Source organism: Ammospiza caudacuta, chromosome 22 (genome assembly GCF_027887145.1).
Source record: "Ammospiza caudacuta isolate bAmmCau1 chromosome 22, bAmmCau1.pri, whole genome shotgun sequence".
NCBI classification, from domain to species: domain Eukaryota; kingdom Metazoa; phylum Chordata; class Aves; order Passeriformes; family Passerellidae; genus Ammospiza; species Ammospiza caudacuta.
In genome coordinates this window covers 3,221,900-3,232,005 of record NC_080614.1, presented here as the reverse complement: position 1 = coordinate 3,232,005, position 10,106 = coordinate 3,221,900, and positions in this window count along the sequence as shown.

Here is a 10,106-nt window from a genome sequence, read left to right as displayed (position 1 = left end):
AAACAGTTCAGCAGGGAGCAGAAAGTGGTGTTCAGAAACCAGAATCGAAGTATTTTGTCAAATCTTTCCCTGTGAGCCCATCTCTGTCTCTTGCTGTCACCAGTCACTTGGATTTTCTGCTTAGAAAAACAAGTTTCTAGATTTAATTTGGAGATTTTTTTTTTAGCTTAAAATTCTTTCAATTTTCTTGGAGTAAGAGGTCAAAGCTGCGTGCAGGGGGGGGATGTGCCACGGGATTCTCTGAGGCTTCATGTAATTGCTGTGGAGTGGAAGAGCATCCTCCCTTCAGAGGAGATAAAATGCGCACGGGGAGGAGCCTGAGCTCAGCTGATGGGGTTGTGGAAGGGGAAAATGTGGAACAAAGGTCAGGAAAAAGGTCTGGCAGGACAATTGGCAGGAACTGGTTCTCCCTTCAGCAGGAATCAGCCTCTGCTGGAGCTGGGGTTAATGACATTCTCCCCAGCAGGAACCTGGGGTACAGCAGGTCTGGGATCCCAGGGAAACACCTGCACAAGCAGCTCGTTCATCTCACTGTGCTAAACCCCCTCCCTCTGTCATAGTGCAGAATCCTTAATTCCAATGTCACTTTCATTTTTGTTGTTTGTTTCTGGGAAGGACTAAAGATCTGTGTGCTAATTCACTTGGAATCAGTTATTGTGGAAAACCCACGGAGTGAAAATGGTTCCAGTGTCTGTGTGCACACCAGGTTAGCCATAGTGGTCCCACTCTGGATATAAACTGTTCATCAAGTGATCAAAATCCCAGGAAATTTATACTTATCATTATCACTACCACAAAAGCGATTTTCAGGATTTTCAGGAATTTCCATACTTGATTTGATGGAGTAAATAAATTTATATTTGGGGATTCAAAACATAAATGCACCTGCATAAACACATGCCTTGTGTTTCACTGGATGGTTTTGGTTACCCATTTGGTTACCCATAATATTCATTAGTTATTGAAAGAATTATTATTTTTATTGGGCAACTCTCAAATAAATGAAAAAATGTCACGAAGATTGTGAGCCTGTTTTGTACCATACACAGGAGTACAATTATAGGTGATTGTCACAGGTGGAGTGGTTGTGGGTGGATCAGCAGGAAGAAATTGATGTGAAAACTCTCAAACTGTCCAGGACAAAATGAGATCCAACCCCCTGTGCAATGCAGTGCAACTGAAAATGGGGTAAGAAAAAATAATTTCAGCTTCCTGAAACAGCAGAGAGGAGCTGCAGACTCACATCGTGGGCAGACATGTGAAAGCAGAATTATTTGTTCTACCTGTCCCACTAATGTTGAAAATTACTTTGTTAAAGGGAAAAATTAATCTATATTTAATTTTCAGTGGGACCACTTAAAATGAAATGGTGTTGAAAACATGACATTTTGTTCTTGCTCTGTCTTTGGGAAAATGAGATTTTTAGCTCCACTGTGGATTTTTCAAAAATCAAAATCGTGCAAAACACAAGCAGTGCCTCTTTATGCCATTATGGAATTATGTGTCTGCTTTTTAGCTGACCTTTGCCAAAAGCACCCTGGCACCTGCTGGAAGCAAAACAAACGAACAGAAACCTCTCTGCACTTTGTGGGCACTCCTCATCAAGGAAGAGAACATCACAAAACCATCTCCAGGCGTGTCCTGCAGGAGCTCTGGAATAACGACCCACCCAACTCAATGGCAGATGGGCCCTCCCATGATCCGGGTTCTGGAATCCTTTCCTCACGGATCTCACTCATCATCTTCATCAGTCATGTGCTGCCAAAAAAGACCTTCCCCTCACGTGTCCGGCCTAAATAGAATCAAGGAATCTCTGAGGTTGGAAAAGACCTCCAAGATCATCAGGTCCAGTCATTGACTCAGCAGTACCAGGTCCACCCTTAACCCCTGTCCCCAAGTGCCACACCCAGATGTTTTTGAGCCCTCTCAGGGATGGTGACACCACCACTGCCCTGGGCAGACTGTGCCAGTGCCTGCCCAACCCTTTCTGTGGAGAAGCTTTCCCTGATGCCCACCCTGAGCTCCCCTGGCCCAGTCTGAGGCTGTTCCTCTCCTCCTGTCCCTGTTCCCTGGTGCACAGCCCGACCCCTGGGCTGTCCCCTCCTGTCAGGAGCTGTGCAGAGCCACAAGGGCCCCCTGAGCCTCCTTTGCTCCAGGCTCAGCCCCTGCCCAGCTCCCTCAGCCTCTCCTGGGGCTCCAAACCCTGCCCCAGCTCCATTCCCTTCCCTGGACATTCTCCATGTCTTTCTTGTCCTGAGGATCCTAAAACTGCTCCAGGATTTGAGGTGCAGCTGCATCCCAGCTCTCTGGTGGAAAGCTGCCCAGTCTCATCTGCTGATCCCTCCCAGACCCTGGACAGCACAGACTTGGAGTTGCTGCTCCTTTTTAGACCCCTGAGTGCTCTGGAAGCCTCCAGCCAGACATTCCTGGAGCAGGAGAACACGGAGAGGTGAGATGCTGACCCTGCATCCCTGCCCAGCACACCCTGACTGCACATCTGTGTCTTTGTGGGCAGCAGAAGATCCTCACTTGGGAAATCCAGAGGACAAAGCCTTAAAGCTGCAGCAGGGGAGGTTTGGGCTGGGCATTAGGGAGAAATTCTTCACAGAAAGAGTGACTGGGCCCTGGAAGGGGCTGCCCAGGGAGGTGGTGGAGTCGCCATCCCCAGAGGGGTTTAAGGTGAGCCTGGATGTGGCACTTGGTGCCATTGTCTGGTTGATATGATGGTATTGGGTCATTAGTTGGACTGAATGACCTCAGAGGTCTTTTCCATCCTAATTGATTCTGGGATTGTGGGATTCTGGGGTTCTGGGGTGTTCTGCTCACTGGCCTAGCCCTCACACAGATCAGCTCCCCCTTGGCCTTGCTGTTGGGGGCAGGGGGTGAGCTGAGGAATTCTGGATCACCTTTTTTTACCTTTTTTACAAAGGTAACCAGAATATTGGATCCAACTGATCCCCTTCCAGAAGGCAGAACCTGGCACTCCCTTTGCCTCACGTGTCTCTGGGTCACTCACAACAGGATCAGCAAAACAAATATGTTGAAAATCAAGGGGCACCATCAGCCCCTTTTAGCACGTGTGACTCTTCACTGCAGATGAAGATGTTATCTGGTTTGGGGGTTTGTCTTCTCCACCCTCTTCTTTCCCCCTCCTCCAGGTGATGGACGCTGCCAATTCTATTACTCCCAATGGAGATTTATTCCAAAACAGCTCATCAGTGCTCACTGCTGACCATGCCTTCCATGTCTTTGTCTTGGTAAGACCATCCAGGCTGGGAAGGACAAACCCAGGACCTGCTCATCAGCAAGGCTGGGGCTTTATTTTTCTGTTAAAATTCCTAACTGAGATTTCACCTGTGCTTCTGTCTACTGAGATAATGAATATCATTATATCTCCTCACCAGGTCCCTGAGATGACCTCCTGAAAGACAAAGACCTTGTATAAAAAAAAATAATTTAACAGGTCAACAAATATTGGAGATGTAGCTGTTTTCATTCTTTTTATTTCACTTAAGGTAGAAAATCGAAGGGAAATTGGGAAGAGCATCCCAGGGAGCCTTGGCTCAGGCCTGTGGTGGGGCTTGTGGAAAATTGTTCCAGGTGAGAATCTTTTTATTTACATCTCTGTGGTGGGGTCGTTTAAACTTGGGGCTATGAAAGAGTAGAAAGAGGAGACGAAAAGTGCATTTTTGTTTTGAAGAGGAGTGACATAAAATGGAGATAGGAAAGGGAAGGTGAATATTTTGTGAAGCAAGGTGACAAAAGATGGAGATGGGAAGGGGAAGCAGCCATTCCAGGCTCAGGCATCAAGCACCTGCTTCCACAGCTTCTCCCAGGGCCATGAGCCTTTCTGAAAGGGGAATCTTCAATAATTAAAATCTGAAATCTTCTCACTGAGAGAAAGAATGAGCAGCTCTTACAAAAGATTGTACTAAAGCAGAGTTCAGACTGAAGGAAAAGACCCGTTGGGCAGGGTTAAAAACCACCACAGGGATATTGTTGTGTGTGATAAAGTCAAGAAATTCCAAGGGAATACTACACATGAAAATAATCCACTCATAGTTAGGGAAGAAAAGATGTTCAAGCTCTTCAGATTGCCCTAAATTGTACCAAAAGTGATGAGAAGTGTTTTTGTGGCTCTACTGCCAACTCGTGCTATCTTTAAAAACAAACCCACATGTTCTGCAATATTTTGAGCCTAAAAAAGTAACTCAGCTGTGAAAAAAGCCAGATCTGGCTGTGTGGATTGCGTACTTCCCACTTATCCATATTTGAATGTCTTTCAAGTGTAACCTTAACTGAATAATTTGAGTTTATTGTGCTGGTTTTGAGAAAATTATCTCATCACAGAGCAATCACAACATCCTTGTAAAGCTGATTGGAGAAAGCCATGCTCAGAGAGGAGTTAGGAATTGTTCCCTGTCAAACCAGGGTGTTACGTCAAGTGTGATTCTTCAGGAATCTGTGTGAGCCAGCAGGATCCAATATTTCCATTTAACACCTTGTATTGAACAGACTTTGCTGACATTTGCAGATGAAACCAGGCTGTGGGAGAGGATTTGTACAGGGAGAGGTTTCAGAGGAAGAGTCCTGGAGCCTGGAGGTGCAGTCCTGTGTTTTTTAAGGAATAAACACAAGCAGGTACACGCCAGGTAATCCAGCAGGAGTTCAGCAGAAGTGGAGCAGCTTTGCAAAAACCTGGGGATTATCATGGATTACATTTTGATGTGGGATGTGAAATTGAAAAAGAGAAATGGGCAGGGACAGCCCCCACTATCCCAGGTTGCCTCCAAGCCCTGTCCAGCCTGGCCTTGGGCACTGCCAGGGATCCAGGGGCAGCCACAGCTGCTCTGGGCACCCTGTGCCAGGGCCTGCCCACCCTCACAGGGAGGATTTCCTCCCAAAATCCCATCTAACCCCACCCTCTGGCAGATTTATAGCACAAAAGTGATACACACAGACTTCATGGGAATTGCCTGCAGGAATATTTGGAGAATGTTCTTAAATAGCTCATAATGAACAGAAAGATTCAGACCCTCATTCAAAGCACAAAAAAGCACCTTGTATTCTGGGGACCACTTCTTGTGTCCTCAAAATTATAAATAATATTGACCCAGCAGCAGATGACATTTGCCACAAACCTGAAAGGAAAGGAGGAAGATTCCTGGATTCTCTTCTCTGTGCTCTTTGTTGTTCCCCACAGATCCACCTGAGTGCACAGCCCTGCTCCAGGGTGAGCACAGGGCTTGTACTGGGGTTGTCTGTGAAAATCCCTGGGATTAACGGGGACAGAGCTCCAAATCCAGCTCCACCCAGTGATTGGTGTCACCTTCTGTCACCCTGTGCGAAGCTGCTGCTGCTCTGCTAATTCCCAGAGAAATCTGGACCCACGAATGCTCTGATGTAAATACAGCTCTCAGAGAGAGACACTGGGGATAACATCCCCTCCCACAAATCCTAATCCCAGCATCTGAAATTCCTTAACATCGTCTTCAATGCTCCCTTGTGTGACCCTCCAATGTGGAATAGCACTCAGCAGTTTTGGGCTTTGAACTTTGATTTTGTGATTGGTTTTTTCCCCCAAATCCCTGTAAGGTATGGTCACCATGATCTGCTTCACGTGCAGAGCCTGCAAAGCTCTTCCTCTGTGAGGGCTGGGTTGAAATTCTAATTTAATCCTTTGTGAGGCTACATAAGTGAGAGGAATAGTGGATTTGTCTTTACAAATGTGTTTTGCTGCTTTGGAATAGGGTTTGGAGACTGTTTATCCAACAGGTGGTTGTTTAATTGGTTTCATGTGAATTGTTTTGACTTAATGACCAATCACTATCCAGCTGTGTTGAGGCTCTGGAAAGAGTCATGAGTTTTTCATTATTATCTTTTAGCCTTCTGTTTGTATCCTTTCTCTATTCTTTAGTATAGTTTTAGTATAGCATAATATAATATAATACAATACAATGTAATGTAATATAATATAATATAATATAATATAATATAATATAATATAATATAATATAATATAATATAATATAATATAATATAATATAATATAATATAATATAATATAATATAATATAATATATTATCCTTCTAAGAACATAGAGTCAGATTCATCATTTCCTCCCTTTGACAAGGCACCCTGAAAATACCACACAGCCAGAGGAGTATTTGCCATGGTTAGTTCATAAAGATTTCTGAAGTTGTGATTGTGAGACCAGAAATTAAATCACAAGTGGGAAATTGTGAGAATTCTGCCACAGCCTGCTGTTGTTTTATCTCTGTGGTGAACCACATAAACAACAGCAAAGAGATGCTTATGCCATATTCATCCAAACCACCAAACACCTGAAACAGCATTTTCTTTGTCTTCAAGATACTATATTTGCATACATTTACATGAATTTACAGTTTTTATACACATTTATCTCCACAAACAAAAGATTTAAAAAATATATTTACTACAGTATCTCATGGTGTAGGTAAAAAATTGAGTTTGTTCTGAGCTTCCAAATGAAAAATAAGGATCAGAAAATGCTTTCCGGTTTTTCAAATAAAATAAGCATTAGCAAAATACAGCCTAAACAAAACAAGAAAAATACATCCTTATGCAACACAATTGAAATTTCCTAGTTTAGTAAGCTTGGCTCTGTTGCCTCAGTACCTTTTCTTTTCTAATATTACAAAAAAAAAAAAAAATAGGCACAGATGGCTCCTGAATTTCCATTGTAATAAATCAGGAGAAAAGACATCACTGTAAACACATCTGTGGTAGATTTTTCCATGTGCAAAACAGGAAAATCCAGCTTTGCAGGACCCACAATCAAAGGACTCCTCACAATTAACCCATCTCCTGTCATTTGTTTGGGGTTCCACCATCCAAATTGTCCCTCTGAGGACCAGGGCAGCTGTGGCTGCCCCATCCCTGGAAGTGTCCTGGACCTTGGAGCAACCTGGGATAGTGGAACGTGTCCCTGCCCATGGACACCTTGGAACAGATGCAAAAGTGAATTTGTTAAGGTTCGTCAGGTTATAAAAAAATAAAAAGCCAATTGGGAATCCCTTCCCAGGTGCTGAGCTGTTATAAATCTTCTGAAAGATGCGAGTCAAAACTGCAAAAACAAATATCATTATGGAAAACAATGGCAGTGGGAGGTGTTGGGGCTCTGTGACCATGGAGACAGCTCCCAAACCACATGTCCCAAACTGGGCTGAGAAATCCCAGGGTTGCTTTGCCCATGGGGACAGCACAGTCCCTTGGACAGAAATTGGAGCTGCAGGAATTGCTTTGCCAGTGTTTTGGGTACAGGGAGTGATAATGAATCTCTTTTGTCACTCAAGAATCCTATATTTTTCCTGCTCAGTTTTTATGTCCGGTTCGGCTGTTTGCTCAGACACGCGTAGGATGGCCTTGGGACAGCCCGTGCTTCAAAGGATGAGTCTGCACTCTTCAGATTTTCAGTCTTTGAATTGTTTATTATTTCTTATCTATAAAATTTTCTTCCAGCCCGACAGAGGTCTGACCAGCAAGGCAGCCAAGGGCACTCTCACCTCCCACTGGGCAGTCGTCTCCTTTTATACTAAAAACTGCGTACGTCATATTTACCTTTATTTCCCAATACCTTTCACCCATATTAGCAAGTGCACCTTCACCAAGGACCAATCCCAAAGTGCCAACATGACCACAGAAAATGGATGACAAGAAGAAGAAAGAAGAAGGACAAGACACGCCCTGATCCCTCCATCTTGTCTCCACAACCCCTCTGTACCAAAACACTAAAATCTATATTTCACCCTGTAAATACATCATTCTTGCACCATTCATTCCCAAGTGACTCTCATGTCCTCAAACAGGTGGCACATCCCTCGAAGGGTCAAATTCAAGCCATCAGGCACTTCTGGCAACATTCCAGGATTTCCGAGCCCCCAAGGGTTGTCTCGGTAACTCTGGACATCAGGAGTGATGTGCTGAGTCCCCACAAACTTTTAGGGAAATGCATGCGTTTGCCAGAAATGTCAAAGTTTGTCCTGAATCCACGATGAATAATAGGGGAAATAAATAGAATTGTACAGACTGCCAGAATGATTTTGGTTGGAAGGGACCTTTAAGCCCATCCAATTCCACCCCCTAGAACTCTTGGCCCCAGTGCCTCTCAGTCCTGAGCAGGAGGATGAATCCAGCTCAGATCTTGGGGCCTTGATCTCCTCTCCACAAGGGCTCAGCTGCTCTGCACTGGGCACACTCTGGGTGCTGGGTTACTGACAGAAAGGGATTTGCATTTCTCTGGAACAAAATTTATGGGAGGTTTATGGTCCCTTTCAGAAAATATCTGATATTTTTCAATCAAGGCAAAGCAGCAATTAAAGGGGGTGGACACTTTTATACTGCACTCCTGGATGTTTTGATGCTTTGCAGAGGTCACACTGCTCCCACTAATCTTCCTTTGTGGATGGGAACGGGGCCAGTTCTGGTTCATTTATTGTGCTGTGTATTTTTTAAAGCTGAATTGTTTATTGTGCATCGGATTTTAATTTGCTTAGTGGTTTCCTGGGATTCTGAGTTACATTATTTGTCGGGAAAAGGACTTTGTAAAATTATAACTGCTGGGCCCAGTGGAGTCCCTGATGTAGCACTTCAGTGCTGATATGCAGAGATTACAAAATAATCAATCAATGCTCAAACAGAGCATTGTAAGGTGTGAGGATTTCCTCAAAAAACTGGAATAGGAAGGAATTTCTTAGGGAGAAACTGCAGATAGCTGTGAAGGGCTGAAATCCCCAGCCCAGTCTTCAACTACTGCATTGTGTCCCCGTAGATGACTCCAATGTCTGCAACAAAGCTGGGCACAGAAATCCTCCCAACAAGCAGCAGGTCAGGAGTTCCTGTGGTCTCCTACCTCAAAAATACATTCTGCAGAGGTAATGTAGTGCTGGGGAATTTTCTAGGATAAGATGGAAATGAGAAAGAGTCTGAGAACAATTCAGTCTTCAATATCTTGTTGGGTGAGGAGAGTCTGTGGAGCTGAGTGGAGACTTGGCCCAGGGACTCTGTTGCACAGGAATTGAGGAATTTCAACGTTTGCTGTTGACTCCTGAGGTCACCACTCCAATTCTGAGTGTGCTGAGGGACAAAGAGGTACACTGGCATGTTAAAAGAGCATCCCCTGTGAGCTTCCCCCACATCTAACCATACTGCTAATTTTGTATTTTTTGCTAACAGAAGCCCCTTGAGCAGAGCACCAGCAGTGTCACAGGTGAGCCCTGGTGTGGCTGTGAGCTCTTTGCACACACTGAGTCTTCCTGTGAGGGTCTCCAGGGTGGTTGCTGCCCTTTGTCAGAGCTCAGTGCATCCCTCTGGGTGTCCAGAGTTGCCAGGACCCCACTGAGGGGCTCAGAGACCCTGGCACACAGCCCAGAACACCTGGGGATGTGATTGTGACCCCTGGAGCAGCTTTGTATGAGGAACTGAAAGTTATAGAAGTTTAAATAGTATAATAATAAAATTATCACAGGGTGAAAATGTAGATTTTAGGATCTTTGGTATGGGGGTTATGGGGACAAGATGGAGGAATCTGGGTGTGTCCAGCCTTTCTTCTTCTTCTTCTTGTTCCCCATTTTCTGCAGTGATGTTGGCACTTTGGGATTGGTTTAGAGTAGAAGTGCACTGTCTAACACAGGTAATGGGTATTGGGAATTAAGTGTAAATATGTTATAGGTAGTTTGTAGTATAAAAGGACAACACTGAGTGCCTGTGGCAGATCTCAGCTGGGCAGAAAGGAAATTTCATAGATAAGAATTAATAAGCAACTTCAAGACTGAAAACTGAGGAGCTCTGATTCTTTCTTCAGCCGCGCGGGCTGAAGCAGAGACACCCTGCACATCTGGGGGCAGCAATGAACAACCAAAACCCGAGAGCCCTTACAGGCAGCTCTGTGCTCACCACTCAGCCCCTGCTCCTTTCAGACACTGCCAGCCCCTCTCCCACACCTTGTGCTCGAATATTCCACTTTTTTTTCCTTTTTCCACCTCCCTTTCACCCTCCATTAATGGAACCCCCAGTTTTTATTGGGTTAGTGGGTTGTTCCAAGCATTCCTTTATTCTGAGAGGG